Here is a 26,231-nt window from a genome sequence, read left to right as displayed (position 1 = left end):
ATCCTTGTATTAAACCAGAGGCTTTGCCTAACATACTTAATCCCGTTTTAACCAAACACTACCTAACCTTCTTTAACTGATTACTACTGACAGCGCTGTTTGAACTCTTTCCTTTGGATTAGTCTATTCACTGGAGTTTAGAGCTCAGATAGACAAAGTGTGTGTGTGTGTGTGTGTGTGTGGGGGGGGGGGGGGGGGGTTGGAAGAGAAACTGGTTTCTATTAGAGGTCTGGCCGTTGTGAGCAGTGGCTGGGCTTTCTCAATCAGCAGATGCCGGTAAAGCCTGCAAGCTGTTCTATATGCTGCTGTATGCAGAGAGTGTATCTAATTGAGAATGCTTGTTAAGATAATCATCCTCAAGCCGAAGAGCCAGCACCTGTTCCACTGACTGGCCTGACCTTTTGTGTGTGTGTATGTGTGTAAGCGGAGACCATGGGCTATTGGCTATGGTGTTGCAGTTCTGTACCATATACAGTGATTTATCACCACACAGTCTCTTACAGCTCAGTCACTAAAACTATTAAAACTACTAACGAGCTCACTTGAAAGTTTGGACAGACAGCATTTATTATTAAGGATATACTTAACATAAACTGTGAGCTGCCAAATAAGGAGTTGTTGCAGCATGCAACCTTTTGGAAACATTAGATTTTGTAAAGTATATGTCTACACTTGGGGCAGCATGGTGGTGTAGTGGTTAGCACTGTTGCCTCACAACAAGAAGATTCTGGGTTCGAGCCCAGTGGCCGACGGGGGCCTTTCTGTGTGGAGTTTGCATGCTCTCCCCGTGTCTGCATGGGTTTCCTCCAGGTGCTCCGGTTTCCCCGACAGTCCAAAGACATGCAGTTAGGTTAACATGGGGCAGCCATGGCCTGAAGTGCCCTTGAGCAAGGCACCTAACCCATAACATTGTTATGGATAATGGAGAGATGGATGTTTACAACTGAGTCTAAATGATCTAAATACTACAAATGCTTCTGTGATAATAATTACAAATTAGATAATAAAGTACGATTGTGTTCCAAACTTTTACTGACCTAAAATCCTTTTGCTTTCAACAGAAATGGCACATTGTACAACCCCGATTCCAAAAAAGTTGGGACAAAGTAGAAATTGTAAATAAAAACGGAATGCAATGACGTGGAAGTTTCAAAATTCCATATTTTATTCAGAATAGACCATAGATGACATATCAAATGTTTAAACTGAGAAAATGTATCATTTAAAGAGAAAAATTAGGTGATTTTAAATTTCATGACAACAACACATCTCAAAAAAGTTGGGACAAGGCCATGTTTACCACTGTGAGACATCCCCTTTTCTCTTTACAACAGTCTGTAAACGTCTGGGGACTGAGGAAACAAGTTGCTCAAGTTTAGGGATAGGAATGTTAACCCATTCTTGTCTAATGTAGGATTCTAGTTGCTCAACTGTCAGGTATTTTTTGTCATATCTTCCATTTTATGACGCGCCAAATGTTTTCTATGGGCGAAAGATCTGGACTGCAGGCTGGCCAGTTCAGTACCCGGACCCTTCTTCTATGCAGCCATGATGCTGTAATTGATGCAGTATGTGGTTTGGCATTGTCATGTTGGAAAATGCAAGGTCTTCCCTGAAAGAGACGTCGTCTGGATGGGAGCATATGTTGCTCTAGAACCTGGATATACCTTTCAGCATTGATGGTGTCTTTCCAGATGTGTAAGCTGCCCATGCCACACACACTGATGCAACCCCATACCATCAGAGATGCAGGCTTCTGAACTGAGCGCTGATAACAACTTGGGTCGTCCTTCTCCTCTTTAGTCCGAAAGACACGGCGTCCCTGATTTCCATAAAGAACTTCAAATTTTGATTCGTCTGACCACAGAACAGTTTTCCACTTTGCCACAGTCCATTTTAAATGAGCCTTGGCCCAGAGAAGACGTCTGCGCTTCTGGATCATGTTTAGATACGGCTTCTTCTTTGAACTATAGAGTTTTAGCTGGCGATGGCGGATGGCACGGTGAATTGTGTTCACAGATAATGTTCTCTGGAAATATTCCTGAGCCCATTTTGTGATTTCCAATACAGAAGCATGCCTGTATGTGATGCAGTGCCGTCTAAGGGCCCGAAGATCACGGGCACCCAGTATGGTTTTCCGGCCTTGACCCTTACGCACAGAGATTCTTCCAGATTCTCTGAATCTTTTGATGATATTATGCACTGTAGATGATATGTTCAAACTCTTTGCAATTTTACACTGTCGAAGTCCTTTCTGATATTGCTCCACTATTTGTCGGCGCAGAATTAGGGGGATTGGTGATCCTCTTCCCATCTTTACTTCTGAGAGCCGCTGCCACTCCAAGATGCTCTTTTTATACCCAGTCATGTTAATGACCTATTGCCAATTGACCTAATGAGTTGCAATTTGGTCCTCCAGCTGTTCCTTTTTTGTACCTTTAACTTTTCCAGCCTCTTATTGCCCCTGTCCCAACTTTTTTGAGATGTGTTGCTGTCATATAATTTCAAATGAGCCAATATTTGGCATGAAATTTCAAAATGTCTCACTTTCGACATTTGATATGTTGTCTATGTTCTATTGTGAATACAATATCGATTTTTTGAGATTTGTAAATTATTGCATTCCGTTTTTATTTACAATTTGTACTTTGTCCCAACTTTTTTGGAATCGGGGTTGTACATACAGTTAGGTCCATAAATATTTGGACAGAGGCAACATTTTTCTAATTTTGGTTCTGTACATTACCACAATTAATTTGGAACAAAACAATTCAGATGCAGTTGAAGTTCAGACTTTCAGCTTTAATTCAGTGGGTTGAACAAAATGATTGCATAAAAATGTGAGGAACTAAAAGCATTTTTTAAACACAATCCCTTCATTTCAGGGCCTCAAAAGTAATTGGACAAATTAAATAATTGTAAATAAAATGTTCATTTCTAATACTTGGTTGAAAACCCTTTGTTGCCAATGAATGCCTGAAGTCTTGAACTCATGGACATCACCAGATGCTGTGTTTCCTCCTTTTTAATGCTCTGCCAGGCCTTTACTGCAGCGGTTTTCAGTTGCTGTTTGTTTGTGGGCCTTTCTGTCTGAAGTTTAGTCTTTAACAAGTGAAATGCATGCTCAATTGGGTTGAGATCAGGTGACTGACTTGGCCATTCAAGAATATTCCACTTCTTTGCTTTTATAAACTCCTGGGTTGCTTTGGCTTTATGTTTTGGGTCATTATCCATCTGTATTATGAAACGCCGATTATTATTTGGCTGCATTTGAGCACACAGTATGTCTCTGAATACCTCAGAATTCATTCAGCTGCTTCTGTCCTGTGTCACATCATCAATAAACACTAGTGACCCAGTGCCACTGGCAGCCATGCATGCCCAAGCCATCACACTGCCATGTTTTACAGATGATGTGGTATGCTTTGGATCATGAGCTGTACCACGCCTTCGCCATACTTTTTTCTTTCCATCATTCTGGTAGAGGTTGATCTTGGTTTCATCTGTCCAAAGAATGTTCTTCCAGAACTGTGCTGGCTTTTTTAGATGTTTTTTAGCAAAGTCCAATCTAGCCTTTTTATACTTGAGGCTTATGAGTGGCTTGCACCATGCAGTGAACCCTCTGTATTTACTTTCATGCAGTCTTCTCTTTATGGTAGATTTGGATATGGATTTGAATGGTAGATTTGGATATTTGGACGCCTACCTCCTGGAGAGTGTTGTTCACTTGGTTGGCTGTTGTGAAGGGGTTTCTCTTCACCATGGAAATTATTCTGCGATCATCCACTACTGTTGTCTTATGTGAGTGTCCAGGTCTTTTTGCATTGATGAGTTCACCAGTGCTTTCTTTCTTTCTCAGGATGTACCAAACTGTAGATTTTGCCACTCCTAATATTGTAGCAATTTCTCAGATGGGTTTTTTCTGTTTTCACAGCTTAAGGATGGCTTGTTTCACCTGCATGGAGAGCTCCTTTGACCGCATGTTTTCTTCACAGCAAAATCTTCCAAATGCAAGCACCACACCTCAAATCAACTCCAGGCCTTTTATCTGCTTAATTGAGAATGACATAACGAAGGAATTGCCCACACCTGCCCATGAAATAGCCTTTGAGTCAATTGTCCAATTACTTTTGGACCCTTTAAAAACAGGGTGGCACATGTTAAGGAGCTGAAACTCCTAAACCCTTCATCCAATTTTAATGTGGATACCCTCAAATGAAAGCTGAAAGTCTGGACTTTATGTCCATGTCCATTATATAACTACAACTTGAATATGTTTTGGTAAACAGGTAAAAAAACAAAATTTGTGTCAGTGTCCAAATATTTATGGACCTAACTGTAAGTATGTAAAGAACAAACCTTATCCATTTTGTGTGACTGTCTTTCAATGCCCATTGCTGCAACAAAGCACAGCATAAACAATTTTAAACTGAAAGTGAAAAGAGAGGAAAAAAAAATGTTACTTGCCTGTAGACGTTATTATTTTGGTGAAGAGAGGTGAGTGGGTACACTTGCAACTATGTGACATTGATTTTGACAGGATTGCTTTCTTCAGTAGACAGAGAAAGGGAGCGATATGAATTGACTGGTGAGCAAAGGGAGGTAGACGACAGTCACTCAAATGTATTACTGCTGTAGGGTGCATATTGATCTGCAAAAATCGACTCAACTCACTCAAAGTGGAGGATCGACAGGGTAGTGCAACACTTTCTTGAAAGGAAAAATAGACAAAAAGTTCAATTTAAAGCATAAAAATAATGTGCAGCCTGTTATTATGTGACATGAGATTCATGAAAATATGACTGATATACGACATTTGCATGCATGGAAGTAATTGTTGATAATTTAAAAAAAAGCCTCGTTAGCAAAAGACAAGCACTGCATCAAGTGCTTGACTGCTTTTCTGTACAATGTAGCAGTTCTGCTGCTAGTATTTGGTCACATCCTAAAGGAGAATATTCTTTAAATCAGAGAGATGTAATCAATAACCTGCCAGTCAAACACTTTAATAACCTGCCAGTCATACACATTGATTTTGTTTAATTAAATAATACAACAAATGGTACAGGTCAGAACCTTTGATAGTAGCGTTACACCAATTAAGTAAACAGAAATACAGTAAAAGTCTACGAAGTTGGCAGCTGGCATAAAACAAGGCAAAAGAACTGAAAAGAAAAATAAACTAGTGTGAATGGAAGAGTCTGAGTCTGTGTTTGTTGCCATTTGTGTGGTCAGGACTTAAATAACAGCCACTGCATTATAACTCAAACTGAGTATCTAGACCACGGACTGGGTGGGACACTTTTTCTAAACTGTTCTCCAAAAAATGCAGAAGTGTTAAAAATCATATTAAACACTCTTTCCTTTTTGCCCCTGAATAAGTGTTCTAAGACAGGATTTAAGAATCTCAAGGTGGTTTTATACAGTACTGTGAAAAAGTCTTAAGCACTAGGTATTTTACAGTACCTGTCAAATGGCTAGTACCAGTACCAGTCAGGGGCAACCAAATGAGCAGCAGTGGCCCTGAAATTGTCTTTTATATTATTTATATTATCTCTCCATCCATCCATTATCTAAAGTACAAGTCAAAAAATTTGGACACACCTCCTCATTCAGAGGTTTTTCTGTATTTTGACTATTTTCTACATTGTAGAACAATACTGAAGACATCAAAACTATGAAATAGCGTATAGAACTTAACTGAAATTATGTGGTTAAAACATATTTAAAAAAGAAATTATGTTTCATATTTTAGATTCTAGCCCTGTGATGACCTGGCGACTTGTCCAGGGTGTACCCCGCCTTTCGCCCGTAGTCAGCTGGGATAGGCTCCAGCTTGCCTGCGACCCTGTAGAAGGATAAAGCGGCTAGAGATAATGAGATGAGATGAGATTTTAGATTCTTCAAAGTAGCCAGCGTTTACCTTGATGATGCTTTGTACACTATTGGCATTATCTTAACCAGCTTCATGAGGCAGTCACCTGGAATCCTTTCAATTAAGAGGTGTGCCTTGTTAAAAGTTAATTAGTGCAATTTCTTGCCTTATTAATGTGTTTGAGATCAAACAGTGAATAATAAAAATACAGTAAAACAGCCCTATTCCACAACTGTAGTAATCCATATTAGTATACAGATATGAGTGTTTTACTGGGAAATACGCCACTCGTATTTTTCATATGAGCGACATCCAGGACATGGAGAATTACAACCATGAATTATTTCTCTATATGTCACTCGTGAGGAATTCGATGAATTATTTTGATAAATTTGGCTACTTTTTGTTTGTGAATGTGTATATAATAAAAAGAACATCACATGTTAGCTTGAAGATATGAAGTTTATCTTCTCATGTTGAAAACTCGCATTTTTCATACAAAATACATTGTGGATCGGAGTCACATATTTCCCGATACTTCACGCCAATGATGTCACTTCCAGTGTTTTCCCACTGACTTGACGCACATTGTCAAAATGGTGAACTGGTTCAAAATTAAAATTCTTTTGATTAACTTGCATTTTTGTGGATGTGTCTAGATAATATAAAGAATATTACGCAGTGGTGCGAAGATATGAAGTTTATCTTCTCGTGTTGAAAACTATATCACTCGTTTGCTTCGCTCACTCGTGAAATATACACTCACCACTTGAAGATAAACTTCATATCTTTGTGCAACCATATAATATCCTCTGTATATGTCAAGAACTGCTCAACTAAGTAAAGAGAAATGACAGTCCATCATTACTTGAAGACATGATGTGCCTTTTAATTAATACAAATAAAGAAAAAAACATTGAATTAGAAAGTGTGTCCAAACTTTTGACTGGTACTGTATATCTTCTGCATTAGTCAGTAAAAAAAGGCACTTTTTTCTAAGCATTCAATTTCCAACTAGAGCGGCAGCTACAATTATCGACACCTAAACGATCTTTTGGCTATTGCAAAATAGAAAAGACTTTCAATACGTAAACTGTGCATGAATAATTACTCAAACTTCCACTGGAAAGAAAAATTAGTTCATTCCCAATTACTTAGCGCATCAGATCGCATGACACCATTCCGCAATTATCGACACCTTTGTCCACAGTCATCGACACCATTCCACAATTATCTATGTTATTATTATTTATTAAAAAAATCGATGTGGTATTAAGTTAACAAAACATAGTTTTTATCAAAAATTTGTTTTACATAGAATTCTATTTAGTACAAAATATCTTTTATATAAATATATTGATGTTGGTGCTTACATAAATGAGGAAGTAATTCTAATGTTTGTAAACAAATAAACTGATAATGTTTAACCTGTGTCAGAAAACCTTTTTTTCCACTTTCTGCCCACTTTCTAAATATTTTCGATCACATTTTGTTAATCATCCATTGTTGTTTGTATTAATTTCTAGTTTTGTAGTTTACCAATAAATGTCAACAGGCAATTGGCATTGTAACCGCATGAAAATACAGGTCAAAGGTCGCATGTCATTCCCCGAACCAAAATATAAAATGTCTACTAATAGTGTAATATGTGGTAGATATTTACAACAAACTGCAAAAAAAAAAAATCTGAATGGAATAGAACAATCTGAATATTTAAAGCGTGTAATTTTTTATATGCTAGGAATATAATTCTGGTTTAATTCTATTTATTGCAATAGGATTCCAAATACTCTATAAGAATTCCATTCTGTTGTGAATCAGAAAAAAAAATATTATAAAATCACAGCATTTTTATTTTTTAAAGTACTTCATCTACTTCAATAGATTGATACATAACAGTTGTAAATGTCCCTTAATTCCACAGGGTGTCGATAATGGTGGACACCAGTGAAAGTGATCACTATTATCGACACCTCACGTGACTTCTCAAACACGCATTTAGATACAAAATGACGACGGTCAAATGAAAGAGTAAGAAACAAAGTAGGTGTCGACAAGGATATCATGAAATATCGAATTTGATAAGTAAAAACGTCCATGATTTTTCCACCATGCTTATCTGCAATAATAACGTCCAGGTTTTCCTCAAATTGCTGATGGTCCTAAAAAAAATTCTATCTCAGCTGTGCTATCAGACGACAAGATCAAAGGGCGAGGGGGGGTGTCTTCTGGTTGATTAATTAACTGATAATAATTGCTGTAACTAAAACTCACCTTTGTAAAATTGTTTTTTATAGGTAAATCTGAAAAGGTGTTGATAATTACGGACTGTGGATAATTGTAGCCGCCACTCGATAAAGAACTATCTCTAGTGAAAAGAACACAGATGATATGGCTTCCACAGAGCCCTGATCTCAACACCATTGAGGCTCTCTAGAATTTTCACCCACAAAGACAAAATTGAGCAAGACAGAAAAAGTCTGTGGAAGAACAGTGAAAGTTCTCAAAGTTGCCAGAAACAAGTCACCAGCTAATTATGTAACAAACTGCACAACAGTGCATATGGGCCTATATAAACATTAACAATGTAAATACGGTAAATACATTTTATCCTCTACAGTCCCTCAAGTTTATATCAAATGGTGGAGAAAAACTAAAAGTTTATGACTACAGTGGGGCAAAAAAGTATTTAGTCAGCCACCAATTGTGCAAGTTCTCCCACTTAGAAAGATGAGAGAGGCCTGTAATTTTCATCATAGGTATACCTCAACTATGAGAGACAGAATGGGCGGAAAGAATCCAGGAAATCACATTGTAGGATTTTTAATGAATTAATTGGTAAATTCCTCGGTAAAATAAGTATTTGGTCACCTACAAACAAGCAAGATTTCTGGCTCTCACAGACCTGTAACAACTTCTTTAAGAGGCTCCTCTGTCCTCCACTCATTACCTGTATTAATGGCACCTTTTTGAACTCGTTATCAATATAAAAGACACCTGTCCACAACCTCAAACAGTCACACTCCAAACTCCACTATGGTCAAGACCAAAGAGGACACCAGAAACAAAATTGTAGACCTGCACCAGGCTGGGAAGACTGAATCTGCAATAGGTAAGCAGCTTGGTGTGAAGAAATCAACTGTGGGAGCAATTATTAGAAAATGGAAGACATACAAGGCCACTGATAATCTCCCTCGATCTGGGGCTCCACGCAAGATCTCACCCCATGGGGTCAAAATGATCACAAGAATGGTGAGCAAAAATCCCAGAACCACACGGGGGGACCTAGTGAATGACCTGCAGAGAGCTGGGACCAAAGTAACAAAGGCTACCATCAGTAACACACTACGCCGCCAGGGACTCAAATCCTGCAGTGCCAGACGTGTCCCCCTGCTTAAGCCAGTACATGTCCAGGCCCGTCTGAAGTTTGCTAGAGAGCATTTGGATGATCCAGAAGAGGATTGGGAGAATGTCATATGGTCAGATGAAACCAAAATAGAACTTTTTGGTAAAAACTCAACTTGTCGTGTTTGGAGGAGAAAGAATGCTGAGTTGCATCCAAAGAACACCATACCTACTGTGAAGCATGGGGGTGGAAACATCATGCTTTGGGGCTGTTTTTCTGCAAAGGGACCAGGATGACTGATCCGTGTAAAGGAAAGAATGAATGGGGCCATGTATTGTGAGATTTTGAGTGAAAACCTCCTTCCATCAGCAAGGGCATTGAAGATGAAATGTGGCTGTGTCTTTCAGCATGACAATGATCCCAAACACACCACCCGGGCAACGAAGGAGTGGTTTCATAAGAAGCATTTCAAGGTCCTGGAGTGGCCTAGCCAGTCTCCAGATCTCAACCCCATAGAAAATCTTTGGAGGGAGTTGAAAGTATGTGTTGCCCAGAGACAGCCCCAAAACATCACTGCTCTAGAGGAGATCTGCATGGAGGAATGGGCCAAAATACCAGCAACAGTGTGTGAAAACCTTGTGAAGACTTACAGAAAACGTTTGACCTCTGTCATTGCCAACAAAGGGTATATAACAAAGTACTGAGATGAACTTTTGTTATTGACCAAATACTTATTTTCCACCATAATTTGCAAATAAATTCTTTAAAAATCAGACAATGTGATTTTCTGGATTTTTTTTTCTCATTTTGTCTCTCATAGTTGAGGTATACCTATGATGAAAATTACAGGCCTCTCTCATCTTTTTAAGTGGGAGAACTTGCACAATTGGTGATTGACTAAATACTTTTTTGCCCCACTGTATGTGACCAGGCCAGAGTCAAAAAGTGTGGGATCACATTTCTTCCCCATTCTGATGTTTGATGTAAACAACAGAAATTATGCTCTTGCTCTGTGTATCCGCATGATCTTATGCACTGTGCTGCTGCCACATGCTTGGCTGAGTAGATACAGTGGGGCAAAAAAGTATTTAGTCAGTCACCAATTGTGCAAGTTCTCCCACTTAAAAAGATGAGAGAGGCCTGTAATTTTCATCATAGGTACACTTCAACTATGAGAGACAAAATGAGAAAAAAAATCCAGAAAATCACATTGTCTGATTTTTAAAGAATTTATTTGCTAATTATGGTGGAAAATAAGTATTTGGTCAATAACAAAAGTTCATCTCAATACTTTGTTATATACCCTTTGTTGGCAATGACATAGGTCAAACGTTTTCTGTAAGTCTTCACAAGGCTTTCACACACTGTTGCTGGTATTTTGGCCCATTCCTCCATGCAGATCTCCTCTAGAGCAGTGATGTTTTGGGGCTGTCGCTGGGCAACACGGACTTTCAACTCCCTCCAAAGATTTTCTATGGGGTTGAGATCTGGAGACTGGCTAGGCCACTCCAGGACCTTGAAATGCTTCTTATGAAGCCACTCCTTCGTTGCCCGGGTGGTGTGTTTGGGATCACTGTCATGCTGAAAGACACAGCCACATTTCATCTTCAATGCCCTTGCTGATGGAAGGAGGTTTTCACTCAAAATCTCACGATACATGGCCCCATTCATTCTTTCCTTTACACGGATCAGTCGTCCTGGTCCCTTTGCAGAAAAACAGCCCCAAAGCATGATGTTTCCACCCCCATGCTTCACAGTAGGTATGGTGTTCTTTGGATGCAACTCAGCATTCTTTCTCCTCCAAACACGACAAGTTGAGTTTTTACCAAAAAGTTCTATTTTGGTTTCATCTGACCATATGACATTCTCCCAATCCTCTTCTGGATCATCCAAATGCTCTCTAGCAAACTTCAGACAGGCCTGGACATGTACTGGCTTAAGCAGGGGGACACGTCTGGCACTGCAGGATTTGAGTCCCTGGCGGCGTAGTGTGTTACTGATGGTAGCCTTTGTTACTTTGGTCCCAGCTCTCTGCAGGTCATTCACTAGGTCCCCCCGTGTGGTTCTGGGATTTTTGCTCACCGTTCTTGTGATCATTTTGACCCCACGGGGTGAGATCTTGCGTGGAGCCCCAGATCGAGGGAGATTATCAGTGGCCTTGTATGTCTTCCATTTTCTAATAATTGCTCCCACAGTTGATTTCTTCACACCAAGCTGCTTACCTATTGCAGATTCAGTCTTCCCAGCCTGGTGCAGGTCTACAATTTTGTTTCTGGTGTCCTTTGACAGCTCTTTGGTCTTGGCCATAGTGGAGTTTGGAGTGTAACTGTTTGAGGTTGTGGACAGGTGTCTTTTATACTGATAACGAGTTCAAACAGGTGCCATTAACACAGGTAACGAGTGGAGGACAGAGGAGCCTCTTAAAGAAGTTGTTACAGGTCTGTGAGAGCCAGAAATCTTGCTTGTTTGTAGGTGACCAAATACTTATTTTACCGAGGAATTTACCAATTAATTCATTAAAAATCCTACAATGTGAGTTCCTGGATTCTTTCCCCTCATTCTGTCTCTCATAGTTGAAGTGTACCTATGATGAATATTACAGACCTCTCTCATCTTTTTAAGTGGGAGAACTTGCACAATTGGTGGCTGACTAAATACTTTTCTGCCCCACTGTAACTGCATGCTTATACAGGTGTAAAATAATTCCTAATAAAGTGGCTGATGAGTGTGTGTTCAGAAACTTTTCATTACTTTTTTGTGTAACTGACTTTTGAATAGTAGTGGAGATTTTGCAGCCTGGAGAGAAAAGAAACCGTGTCAATATATAGCGGTATAATCTCCTACGCTCAAAAAAAACCCCATAAAATAGCAAGACTTACGCAAGTCCCAATGCAGTTAGCTCACAATATTTCTCTCAACAAGAGCACAAACAAAACGATCGCAGGGAAGTGATGAAGAAAGTTAATGCTTTTTATAGAGAGAAAATTCAATCACGCAGCCTCGTATCTAGTCACATTTTATTATTGCAAAATACACACAGTGTGTGTGTGTGTGAGAGAGAGAGAGAGAGAGAGAGAGAGAGAGAGAGAGAGAGAGAGAGAGAGAATAAGAAAAACAAAAAGAATGACTTGTGGGCCAAAACTATATTTATCCTCAAATATTCCCAGCGAACACATAACAGCCTTTAATAACTATAGCTGCCGCTTAAATTATACAAATACAAATCAACTAGGTCACAACAATGTTTCATACAACACCAAGGCTAAACCTAATTGTCACAGTTTCCCTGTTTTTTCCTTTCTTTCAGTCTTCCAGTCTTCGTCTTTCTTTTTCATATGATTTCAGTGTGCTTCATGCCATCATTGCTTTGGCACCGCTGAATATAAACGACTTAGAGGATTAATGCGTATAATCTCTGGCATCCCATTATCTAGTGCTGTGGATGTACTGTAATAATGCATGAGAACACAAAGTTATCTTTTTGCTCCTGATCTGGGGACCTGTTGCAGTTACAACACAACAACACAACTCTGTCAGATTCATATACTGTACACAATAATAAAACAAATTGTATTTTGCCTAAATCCATTTAAATGCAAACAATCCGCCAGAATGAATTTCCTGGTTTCCCAATTGCACTTCTTGACCAGCTACAGTACTGTGCAAAAGTCTTAGGCACCCTATTTTTTCACAGAAACTTTGTTAAAGATTTCTATTTTATGACTTCTACGTTATTGAGTCAGTACAAAAAAATATTTTAGAGTTCCAACTCCTCGTTTTCCCACACAAAATTAAATGTTACAGAAAAAAATGTTTGTATCTGAGCAGCATAAGAGACCACTTTTCAGATTAAAAAAGAAAACATCATGAAGGCTACTGGGTTTTGCTGCAAAATTAAGCAGCAAGTGTAACAGTCAAAGTGGCCAGAAGAACTGTGTCTGCTTCTGCAAGATGCTCAGTAAAACCTTCAGCTCATTCCCTTATAAAACTGCACTAAGTGTACCTCAGACTACTATTTTTTTTTTTAAAGCAAAGGGTCGTCTCACACCAAATATTGACTTTGTTTCATTTATTATGGCTTACTGCTGTTTCTAGTATTTTTTAAATGTTGAAACATTTCATAACTGTTTAAGCCATTTTTGGTCGACAGCATTTCTTTACATGTGCCTAAGACTTTTGTACAGTACTGTAGCAGCAGAAAGTTTCCCAATGATTTTACTTAACTCTCCAAAGAAATCTTGTGGAAGCTTTTTCTGGAGAGCACTACAAGGTTTTATGCAAGTAATGAAGAAATTTGTGGTAGCACATTTCAGAAAATGAAGATCTGATTCAAGAGAAACTGGAAAAAAACCAAGATAAAAAAACAAGAAAATATGATGTGTACTTTAAATCACTCAACATGTTCGCATCAGTTATTGCCTATGCAAAGATTCAGCTCTTTCTATGACTTGCACAAAGTATATGCATTGCGTTCTATATGCTTATACTGTGCACTGTTATGGGGAGATAATATCTGTTGGACTCAGGAGCGTAATCAGAAATCACAAATACAAATGTTACATGTAATATCCACAAATACACAGCTTCTTGTTGTGAATGAAGTCAGCTGCATCATAACTTTCAGTGGAAACATCTTTTGTAATCTGTGGAGATAAAGCTGTAGAATTGACTGAACTGAATTAGATCAATGTGGAGAGGTTTATTATGCAATATCTACTTATCTACACATATGGATGCAACTAAAGCAGATGTAGTATGGCTACTTAAAGCTATAAGGCCTTTCGATTTCATAAAATCGGTGAAATTTAGTTCCCTCTGAAATTTGGTCATTGTGATATATGTTTATTTCTGCAGTATCTCAAAAAAAAAGAAAAAAGAAGAAGAGAGAGGTGATTCTGTGGCTGGGAAGTTATTTAATTTGAGGGGAATTCCCTAGCAAATAATGTGCATGAAATCGCTCGCTTCGTGCAGTCAGGCAGACAGAGGAAGTCTGGTAGGCGCAGGTTTACCTGCTGCTTTTTTTTCCCTTCTTCTTTTGGGTTTTACGGCAGCTGGCATCCAGTGTTGCATTACTACCATCTACAGGTTTACTTTGAATGTGCACTGACAGTTACATAATTCTGTTGCTAAACAAACAGCTGATCGCCGATATTTATTAGTTTGGTCCTGCATTTCCTTTCCTTCACAACATAACCTTTTTTTCTTCTCACTTCCCGTTACTGTAGTCGGTCTTTCATGTTTCATTCATGTCCTCCATTTTCCTCTCCTGTTTCAAATTTGTATCCCACAATGCCTTGCACGAACGGGGAAAGCCCACCACATGATGCATGACGTAGTGTCTTGAATTGGGTCATGGTGAAGCAAGAAAAATAGCCCTAAATTCATTAATTGTTCTATTTTATTATTATTAATAATAATAATAATAATAATAATAATAATAATAATAATAATAAGTAGAAGCCTGTGATTCAAATTCAGTAGCTTTCAGTCCACTAAACAAAAATAACTGGGTGTTAAAGAGGCGTAAGCTGAAGGAATGGACATTTTTTAATCAAATGCTCCTACCTATAGTAAATGTACTCACAAAAGAACAGGGTTGAGTGAATCACCAAATGATCTGAGGGGAGATAGGAGGAAATTGAGGATGTACTGTTAGTCTTGCATCAAAGGCAGCAGGCAGTGAAATCAGGGAACAAGCTGCTCTGTATTCAGTATCTGTCATCTCAGAGACTTCTTGTGAAAAGTGGCAGTGTTCAGAAAAGATAGAAGACACTTGGAGCAAGGCTTTCTGAACCAAGGAACGAATAGACACAGTGTGTCCACTCTCTCACACTCCTCAAATAAAATGCCCCAGGGCAGAATACACTGGCTGAATAACAGAGCATTTTCCCCCAGTGTGAAGTAACACACTCGCGCACTTTCAGAACATAACTGCTGATATGAAAGACAAGTGCCTTGGACCTGCTGCAACACGGAACATGACAGAAAATAATGTCATTTATTGTGTTTAAAACAAATACATCTGGTAATAAATCAGGTAAATAAGTACTTTGAAACAGCATTACCACATTGGTTTGGTTGTAGCTTTGATTTTTTTTTATGGACAAACACATTCTGCATTCATCATCAATCTGGTGATTTTTCATGAACCTTTAATAAACCATTAATAAACAAGTGTCAGTGAGAAGGATTTACTTTGAACAAGAGTATATCAAGAAAGGTAAGCAAATCTTCATTCCTTTGTTGGTTTCATATATATGAAGAACATGTGTAGAGACAACACACATTAAGTATTTGTTCATAACAGGGAATATTTTAAATACATTGAATAAATGAATGAAAACATTTCTGGTAAATGAATATGCTGAATACTTCCTTGTGAATCTGTAAATCATGCATCTGTGCCCTGAAATACAGAGTCTAACCCCCTGTTGTCGTTCCATCAGTGATGTTTAATGTAATACGGGGTTAGAAAAGGGTGTTTGGGAGTGACATGAGGTGTAGGACCTTTATTTACAGGGCAGTCGCATCCCTCGTGATGGCTCTGGAACAATGGTCATCACTGGCAACTCAAGTCTCACTTGATGGCTCCAAGTGCCACACCCCGTAACACCATCTCGACTGATGGACCTAAACCAAGTGAGGAAACTCACTGCCCAGTGGGTTAAATAGGCTTAAGGATAAGCTATGAGGTATCTCCTATAATGGATCTGCCAATCCCCTGCAGCCCTTCACTGACTCCGTCATCTTGAGATTTTCTCCTGCCATAGGAATCATCAATGTTGGGCTAAGGTGATGTGGTTAAGGGTTGCATATCCTTAGCATCACCTTAAAAATAAATAAATAAATATTCCCTGTGCAGGTTTCTCCCATAATGGCGCCAAGATCCCACCAGCAACACGGACACGCCCCACAGCTGCAACATCTGCCAGAGGTCCTTCCAAACCAGAACAGGACTGCTGAGTCATAGCAGAGCACACGAGAGACGAGATGGGAGAGGTCACGTACAACCATAAGAAGAAGGCATAAGAATTTGAAGGAAACGTGGTAGCAGGAAGAACAGGAGAACAGAGAAACCCAGTCAGGTCATACAAATAAATCCGAATCCCCATCTCGTTCTTTTAATTGAGGATTCAATTACGCAACGAAAAAGTAACACAGAACTAAATTCATGCTGCCATGTGAATGCAGTGGTAAACTGCTGGCAGTGTTTACCTGTGCAACGATAAAGCCACTGTGCTTTTATGTGCTCTAAAGTAAGTAGTGTTAAGGATTTGTGATTACGGCATCTTTTAACCACACAGAAGGTCATGTTCAGAGTTTTACGTGCATTTGAGGATTTGATACAGAAAAGTTCTACAGTAATGATGATGATGATTCTTATCTTAATTTCATTAAATGTTTTTAATTTTATTATATTTAACACTGAGGATTTAATACGCTTATTAAAAGTGAACTATCACAGTGGAGGAGAGAAGTGCTCAGTCACATACTCTGTGAATCACAGGCATGTTTTCTTTGCAGAAAAACATTTAAATGAACAAAAACAAGAGCAGCTTTATTAATTCAACAACTCAAAATAGCAAATTAATTGCAGTATAAAACAGCCTACAGCGCACATTTTCAATTTCACGATCTTGATTTAGCATCTCATAGCTTCATTAAGTTGTGTGTATAGTTAACTGTTTATAAATGGAATATAATATGAAGTGCGGGGTCAAGTGCTATTTTATACACTGTCGAATAACAAGGGTGGAGGTCATATTGTTAAATCATATTTGCAATGATTACTGCAGTGATACAACTAGGACTATTCATGCAGATGTTTATCTCAATGCTTGCCATTTCATTCATGTATCAACATCGTTTTTTTTTAATTGTCTCTTGCTTTTGTTAGATCGTATTACAAAGCAAATTGGACGAAAATGCCATTTCCTTTAAGACGCTTCTACTCAAAAAAATATGGCAACAGAGATGTGAACTACATGCAGCTGAGCTGTATATTCTGAATGGAATGCTGTGAAAATCAGCTCAAGCAGCTGCATACTTGTAGCTTTTGGCATTATTATAACACTTGTAATGAGTATATAGGAGGTGGAGAGACTAAGAGAAACCCATATTAATAAGAAGTCAGACTATCCTCTTCCTCCAGAACAGGTTTAATCTTTGTTAGAATGCTGTCTTGAATGGCTTGTAAGGGGATAGTAAACCACTCTTAAAGGAGATATGCAGAACCTTTATTCAGGGTTCCTACAGATATTTTATGTTGAATTTACTACCTTTTTACTACCTTCACAAATTTTTTTTTACTACCACAGCGACAATTTGGATTTGGACATTTTCTCACAATTTAACAAGGTAATCTTTGAGTGTATGTGTTCGTCCAAGTGAACATGCTACATACAAGTTAGTGACAACTCTACCCAAAGAGTTGGATTGATGAGACAACATAGAAAGAAAATCTGAACGTACCGGTAGTGTAACTCTTTCCCTTTGGACGGATAATAGAACCTCCCATTGCTAGGGCTACACATGGAGTAATGCATATTTGCATAAAAGAAAACAAACTTCCACATATAAGTTATAATTTTATTGAACTGTGAAACTGTGCCCCATAACCTCTTAACGGGTACACAGATTTGCACTAAACCTTGTGTGTCAACACTTCACATTAGGTACAAGATCTGATTACATTTTGTCGGCCAACACTTTCAAGATGGCCAACCTTTTGTTTGTGGAATAATCTTTTGAACAGGTGAACAGATTTGCACAAAAAATCTTATGTGCTTAGGTACATCAACTCATTACATTTAAATCAGGTCAAATGGCAAACACGAACCCACACACACACACACAAAGCGCACCAGGCGCACGCACACATGGGTGCACACACACATGACAAAGACAAGACACACACCCTAAAGATACAAAACACATATAACCCAAGCCCTATTTTGGCAGTCTCTCAACACATTACCAAGTTTGCTTAAGATAGTCATTTGCACCAGTCCTGTAATCGTGAAGGCCCGTGGGCAGAGTCAACACCTTCCTCCCAGAGATCAGTGTTTTAGAGGGTTAATCTTAATCATTTGAACAGTTCAACAGATTTGCTCATCACATTTTGGATGCCTCAAATGGCGCGCATACAACGCACCAGGCGCGCGCACACAACGCACCAGGCGCGCGCGCACACAACGTACCAGGCACACACACACACAATGCATTACATGTGCCTCAGTTGTTTGACCTTTTCTTCGATCAACTTTTCAATGAACGCCTCTCGCCGATTGCCATCTACCGCGTTTAGCCAGTCTTTAAAATCAGGTTCCTCCAGCCAGAGGTCTGAAAATTTGCATTTCCCCATTGTTTAATTTTCGTGCAGATGTCGCCAGTTGGGTTAACAGATAGATTCGACTAGAGCCGTATAAACAAAGTCAGTCTCGTACTAAACAATCTCTGGTATAAATTTATACTGCATTCGACCGTTATTGGAATTCAATGCGCATGCGCCACCAACTCCTCACTGCGGTCCTCCTTGATACATAAAAATAAATTCGCCCAAATGTAGTAATTTATGGATATTATGGCATGCAGGTTAATTAAACGAATTAGAAAACACATAGGCCCAGTTGGATGGGGGTCAAAAAAATTTACTACCATGTCAGATTACGTTTACTACCTTTTACTACTTTTTACTGGCCATAATTTAGCCTATTTTAATTAACTACCTTTTACTACCTTTTAAAACCCCGCGGGAACCCTGCTATTTTTAAATACATTTCTGAGTGGATAGTATCTCCATCCTTGACTCTTGTATGCTGCATAAAAGGGAATTTAAAAAAAAAAAAAAGACATATTTTTGACAGTTAAAATCAGGGCTTTGAACCGGTTCACGGAACGAAAACCGGGAACTTTTTCTATTTCACATGGAACAGAAACGAAACCAGAAACTTTATTATTTTTATGTTCCGGAACAGAAACGCTTATTAAAAATAATGGTAACCGGTTAATACCGGTTTTTATTTCGTTCCTCAAAGTTTCCATAGCCTACAAATAAAAAAGTCATTCTTCTCCTGCGCAAGTTTCTATGACCCGCTGGGGTTCACGTCCTGTGTGACGTTCGCTGACTGAATGGAGAGAGCGGGAGGGTGGACTACTATCACGTCTCCACATCTTAAATAAGAGGTAAATATTGCAGTCTATCGTTATTCAAAAACGTCAATTTCAAACACGATATCAATATATTTGTCCACGTTAATGAGAGGCTCGCGAACATTAAATGACGTTAACCTCTGTTAGCCTATCAATGCATACAGGGCTTTCCACTAAGGCTCATACTAGCCAGCCATGACAAATAAGTAGCCAGCCGGGGGGGGTGTTAAACACAAAATAAACTCCGCCGAGTGCGCGCGCGCGCACACTACTGCCTCCGCCGAGTGCGCACACCGCATGTCGGGGCCGCGGCTCAGCGAAGTCAGCGGGGAATTTGTGGTTATTATCGGTACAAACAGCGCGAATCACAACTTAAATGAGTGCGGTTCAGTTTGACATTGTCAGTCCGTTAGATAAACATTTAATTTTATTAAAATCGAAAATTAATATTTAGAACCTGTGGGCTACAAAAATAATAGTCATTAAAGTAGCCGGCTGGACTTAATTGTGTGCCGGCTGTATGGCCGGCAGCCGGCGCTTGTGGAAAGCCCTGCATAGGGCCTGACTAGCCTTTGGTAACACACTAAACAAATTATCTTTCATTTTTGGCACTTTTTCTGTTTGTGTAGATGGGAAGACATACTGAGAATCCAAATCGCCAACATTTGAAATAATAATTGTTTTGAATTATTTCTTGTCTTATTTAATGAAGGTTGTAATAGAATTAGCCTACATTTGGCTTAAGCTGGATGAGACAGAGACATAATTTTATAGCCATTTGTTAAACAGCTGACAGGGAACATAATTAACCGTTCCAGGAACGAAATTTTTTTGTTCTAACCGGTTCTGGAACGTCTATTTAATGGTGGAACCCAAAACCGGAAACGTTAAAATTCCGTTTCTGTTCGGAACGAACCAATAGGAAAAAAATTCTGGTTCAAAGCCCTGGTTAAAATCGACCGCAAAGTTGGCATTTGAGCTGCCCTGCTGAGCCAGCCAGCCCTGGGTGGGTGACGTCACAGCGGGAACTGGTGCTATAGACCAAAGCCAGACTCAGCAGGCAAGAGTGGTTGCAATGGCCTCTTCATTCGGATTTATTGGGGATTCTTTGGATTCCTCAGATAGTAGTACATCTGACTGTGATAGTCCTGAAATCGGAGCATGTGTACATGCTACTGCTATACATGTAGAACCGTATCAATTCGAACCATCAGAAAGTGAATCTGATAGTAACACGTCGGCCATGGAGGCCCCCACCTTACGAAATAAAGCCAGAGAACAAAGCCATCTAGAGAACTGGATGGAATTGAACTGACAGTCTCATGTGACTCTCATTAAAACAGGATAGGCATTATAACTTATGCAACATACATGTACATGCATGCATTTTCACTGATAAAACATAAAAGGCTAATCAAATAATCAGATGAACTGAGACAATCACATTCTGGAGCAAATTAAATTATCTTTATACCAGTTACACGTATTAATCTAAATGCAGGTAAACAACAAGTGTTGTTGTTGTGATGCAACCAAATGAGAGTCACATCTTACTCGTCTATCTGTGTTCTTGCTTCTTGAAGGCCAAGCTTGTGGCTGACTGTTTTGAAACAATCTGACTTTCAGTTCTTCGTTCATTTGCTTCTTCCACGTAAGGGCAAGATATTGCTGCTGAGGCAGGCATATCCAGTGGAGAAATCTGACAACTGGTCCACTCATTTTCCATTTTCGCCATACTGAGTACTCTGCCGTTACTGCTCAGCTCGCACTCCGGGAGAACTGGTGCAACTGAACTTACTTTCCTTTTCTTGTAATTTTCTTTTCCCTTAATTGTTGGTACTGCACCCTCTTTCAATACAGGCTTATAGCCAACGCTCCTCAACAGATCAGAGTTCTCGTACAAGTCTTCAGTAAAATGTGCAGAGGAGAGGCCACTTTGTAGGCACCCAATCCGTGAATTTCTCGCAAAACACGTCCAAATCTTTGCTGTTTGAACATTCTTGGGCCATGAATGCAACATAAATCCACCTTCTGTCGTGTTGCTGCACCCACCAGCAACAAATCTACGTGGCATGGCAATAAATTGGCGATGAGACCGATAGCCTTCCTGCTGTGACGTCACAGATGTCAAGATCATTCACTCAGACCGCTACCTATATGAGTCATTTTAATCACAAAAATTATTATACTAGATTTATTAACAACACTTAAAACTATTCCTATGCCATTCTTGAGGTCTCAAGGCATTTATAAACAAAAAGTGAGGCCATGGTTCTGTGTATCTCCTTTAAGGAAGAAAATATTCCAGTTTATTCAAAGATGAAGGGTGTGGACATCTACTTTACATGCTCCAGAACTCCTGATAAAGGTTCAATTATGTTTAATTCTGGTGATAAAGGATGCCATTGAAGGCATTTGGCTTCATTAAACTATGAATAACTTAATTCCTGAATAATTTTAGAAGTATGTATAGTCGCATTATTATTTCATGAATATGGAAAATCCATCATCAGGAAAGTGTTTGCACCATCATGCACACCTGGTCCTGGAATACTGACTCGTATTTGCTGGCTGTTATATGACCATGCAAAGCAATCACTGCCCCTATGATTTCTCTTCTACCTGTAGCATTATGGATTTCCCACTGCTGGCAGCAGACACTGCAGTTTGAAGGCATTTTCTTAGTTCCTCCAAACATAAATCCATCCAAATGTAGGAAACAGTCAACTTCATCAGATCATATTACTTTGCTTCCAGTGCTCAAAAGGTGAAGTTTTTTTTTTTTAAGATTTTTTGGGGCTTTTTGCACCTTTATTGGATAGGACAGTGTAGAGACAGGAAATGAGCGGGAGAGAGAGACAGGGAGGGATCGGGAAATGACCTCGGGCCGGAATCGAACCCGGGTCCCCGGATTTATGGTATGGCGCCTTATCCACCTGAGCCACAACGCCCTCAAAAAGGTGAAGTTTTTATCCTCCATACACCAAGTTATGTGTCTTTAATCACCGACTTTTGATGCAAAAGTCTGAATGGCAGTCCTGCCATCAATTTCACCTTTGTGAAACTCAGGATGTACAGTACTGGTTGAGACTGAATCATAAAAATACTCCTTCAATTCTAGGGTTATTCTTGTCGCTATCATTTTGGGACATTTAGCCACCATCCTGTTTAGTTCACGCTATTCAATAATTATTCAATACTAGTCATTATATTTATACAACTTCAATAATTCAATAAAGTATTTTATTTCAGTGTTTGACTCTGTTCAGTTCAGAAGCTGGGCAAATTGTGAATGTTGATAGCTAAATAAATAATGGGAAAATTCTTGGTAGTCTGTCGGTCCGAGGATGACGTAGTCTGTGCATTCAGCGATGAGAGCTCGGTGGTGTAGTGGTTAGCACTGTTGCCTCATAGCAAGAAGGTTCTGGGTTCGAGTCCAGTGGCCGACAGGGGCCTTCCTGTGTGGAGTTTGCATGTTATCCCTGTGTCTGCGTGGGTTTCCTCCAGGCACTCCGGATTCCCCCACAGTTCAAAGACATGCAGTTAGGTTAACATGGGGCGGCCTTGGGCTGAAGTACCCTTGAGCAAGGTACCTAACCCCTAACTGCTCCCTGGGCGCTGTAGTATGGCTGCCAACTGCTTGGCAGCCATACTACAGTGTGCGCACATGTGTGTGTTCACTGCTTCAGATGGGTTAAATGCAGAGGATGAATTACACTGTGCTTGAGTGTGCATGGGACAAATAAAGGCTGCTTCTTCTATGTGGCTCTGCAGCCCGAAGCTGGAAGCACACAGGCGCCCGCAGGTGTCACAACGGTGTTCTGAAGTTTGGACTGAGGTGGACACAGCTCTGTTTTCTGTTTCCAGGTTTTCTTGTCTGTGGCAAAGGTTTCAAGCTCTCATGGTTGGATGCCACACCATTTGAGGTTGCTCTTCAGGGTGTCTTTTTACCACAGTTTGGGCCTTCCCTGTCTGCACAAGCCCCCCTTGAGCTCCCTGTACATCAGCTGTCGGGGGATGCGGTTGTCTTTCATTCTGATGACGTGACCAGTCCAGCATAGCTGAGCCTTCAATAGCACTGACTCGATGTTTATTGAGTCAGCTCTGTCCAGCACCTCTTGGTTTGTAACTCTGTCTTGCCAGCATATGCCCATGATCGTGCGCAGCAACCTTGTGTGAAACTGTTCCAGCTTAATGTGCCATCGGTAGAGGGTCCACGTTTCACACCCATACAGGAGTGAAGAAAGGACTATGGCCTTATAGATTTTGAGCTTGGTGGACAGTCAAATCAAATCAAATCAAGTTTATTTGTACAGCGCTTTTAACAATAAACATTGTCGCAAAGCAGCTTTACAGAATTTGAACGACTTAAAACATGAGCTAATTTTATCCCTAATCTATCCCCAATGAGCAAGCCTGTGGCGACGGTGGCAAGGAAAAACTCCCTCAGACGACATGAGGAAGAAACCTCGAGAGGAACCAGACTCAAAAGGGAACCCATCCTCATTTGGGCAACAACAGACAGCCTGACTATAATATTAACAGTTTTAACAGGTATAACCCTCAACTGTCCTCATGGGGCCGTCCTTCACAGGAGTGGGGCGATAAAACTCCGACCAGACACAGGGCACCAGGATGGATCAAGCAGGTCCGAGGGGCAGAAGAGGCCAGCATCTCAATCCCAGGATCAACATGTAACTCAGAGGGACAGATGGGGGGGGGGGGGGGGGGGGAGAGAGAGAGAGAGAGAAAGAAAACACGTTGTTAGGTATGCCCTAAAAATGACAAGTATTAAATCTGTGTGGTAGGCTCGCAGAGACGAGAGTCTTTACATCAGGCATGACGCACAATGGCATGTTAATATGGTAAAAAATATATCATGACCTGCTCTGGCTGGATGCTTGATTGGGTGATGGGAGCACACTCCTCAGCAATGATGAGATGCAGATGGGACCCTTAGGCCTGGCCAAGACAGTCTTATGCCCTTCTGCTGCAGAACCTTCACTCTCAGTCTTCCGAGTGCTTGGCTAGCTTTCTGGATCATACATGTGATCATCTTATCCAGTGATCCATCTGCAGAGATTGTGCTGCCCAGGTACTTGAAGCTCTCCAAATATTTCAGTTCGTCTCCATCAATGGTAATGGATGCTGTATTTGGGGCAGCTTGAACCAGGACCTCCGTCTTCTCTAGACTGATTGTTAGTCCGAACAGCCTGGATGCTTCAGCAAAGTGGTCAACAATGATCAGGTGATTCTCCTTGTGTGCCAGGGCGGCACAGTCATCCACAAAGGGGACTTCAAGGAGGAGTTTCTCCATGGTCTTGGTTCGAGCGGAAAGACCACAGAGGTCGAAGACAGATTCATCTGAGCAATATTTGATGTATACGTCCTTTCACAGCGTGGAGTATGACCTGTGAGAAGAACAAACTGAACAACACAGGGGCGAGGAGACAGCCCTGTTTCACTCCGTTTGAGATGTTAAAGGAGCTTGTGTAGTCACCATTGGAGAGGACTTGCCCAATCATGTCGTCATGTAAGAGCCATATCAGTGTGATGAATTTACGTGGGCAGCCGAGCTTCATTAGGATAGGCCACAAAGCTTCCCTGCTGACCGTGTTAAACGCTTTTGTCGAGTCTAGGAACACTGCATACAAGTCCATCTATTGCTCGATGCAGTTCTCCTGGACCTGACACACAGTGAACACCATGTCTATGGTACTGCGACCACGGCCCAATCATGTCGTCATGTAAGAGCCATATCAGTGTGATGAATTTACGTGGGCAGCCGAGCTTCATTAGGATAGGCCACAAAGCTTCCCTGCTGACCGTGTTAAACGCTTTTGTCGAGTCTAGGAACACTGCATACAAGTCCATCTGTTGCTCGATGCAGTTCTCCTGGACCTGACACACAGTGAACACCATGTCTATGGTACTGCGACCAGGGCGGAATCCACATTCAGCTTCAGGCAGATTGCTCTCAGAGATGTTGGTGATGAGTTTGTTGAGGAGGATGCGAGCCAGGATCTTTCTGGCAGCGGAGAGTAGTGAGATTCCTCTGTAGTTGCCACAGCATGACTTCGCTCCTTTGTTCTTGTATAGTGCCACTATAGTGGTATCCCGGAGGTCTGATGGCATGCCTTCCTCCTCCCAGATGGTTGAGGGGATGTTGTAGAATGCTTTGAAGGCTGAGGTCTCAAGTACTTTGTACAGTTCTGCAGGAATTCCGTCCTTTCCAGGTGCTTTGCAACAGTTCATCTGTTTTATGGCATTCCTGACTGCATCTTCACTGGGAGGGAGGTCAAGAGCCTCCTGTGTTGGCTTCTGGAGGATCTGTTGTAAAGCAGCCTGGTCGACAGTAGAAGGCCGGTTGAAAAGTTGGCAGAAGTGTTCCTGCCATCTTGCACTGATTCCCTCCTTGTCCTTGATGATGGTGGAGCCATCAGCAGAGAGCAGAGGGGCTGTTCCTCCCCTTGAAGGGCCAAAGATGGTCTTGATGGTGCTGATCTTGCAGTTGTTGGTGTCTGTGTAGAGCTGCACTTCATCAGCCTTCTTCACCCACCATCGAGCTTGCATAGCACGAAGTTCTCTTTGGGCTCTGGCCTGACAATCCTTGAATCTGTCATCATGAGGAGCAGTTAGAATGGTTCTGCCAGTCAATGTAGGCCTTTCTCTTCTCATCCAGCAGTGCTTGCATGGCCTCGTTGTTTTCATCAAACCAATCTTGATGGAGCCTTTTCTTTGGGCCTAGTACTGTCTTGGTTGTCTTTGTGACCATTTCTTTGAACTGGTTCCATTTCTTCTCTGGTCCACCAGTTCGTGGTCCTGTTGCCTCAAACTTGTCATCAAGACTGGTTTGAA

At 40.5% G+C, this 26,231-nt stretch overlaps 1 protein-coding gene across 1 annotated transcript in view; it reads right to left on the bottom strand.

Moving 5' to 3' along the window:
* fbxl17 (F-box and leucine-rich repeat protein 17) overlaps window positions 1-26,231 on the bottom strand; it is an 898,173-nt gene that overhangs the window by 236,168 nt on the left and 635,774 nt on the right. The window lies entirely within an intron of this gene.

The sequence above is a fragment of the Neoarius graeffei genome, chromosome 10, assembly GCF_027579695.1.
Source record: "Neoarius graeffei isolate fNeoGra1 chromosome 10, fNeoGra1.pri, whole genome shotgun sequence".
NCBI lineage: Eukaryota > Metazoa > Chordata > Actinopteri > Siluriformes > Ariidae > Neoarius > Neoarius graeffei.
This window is presented reverse-complemented; position numbering and strand designations above follow the sequence as displayed.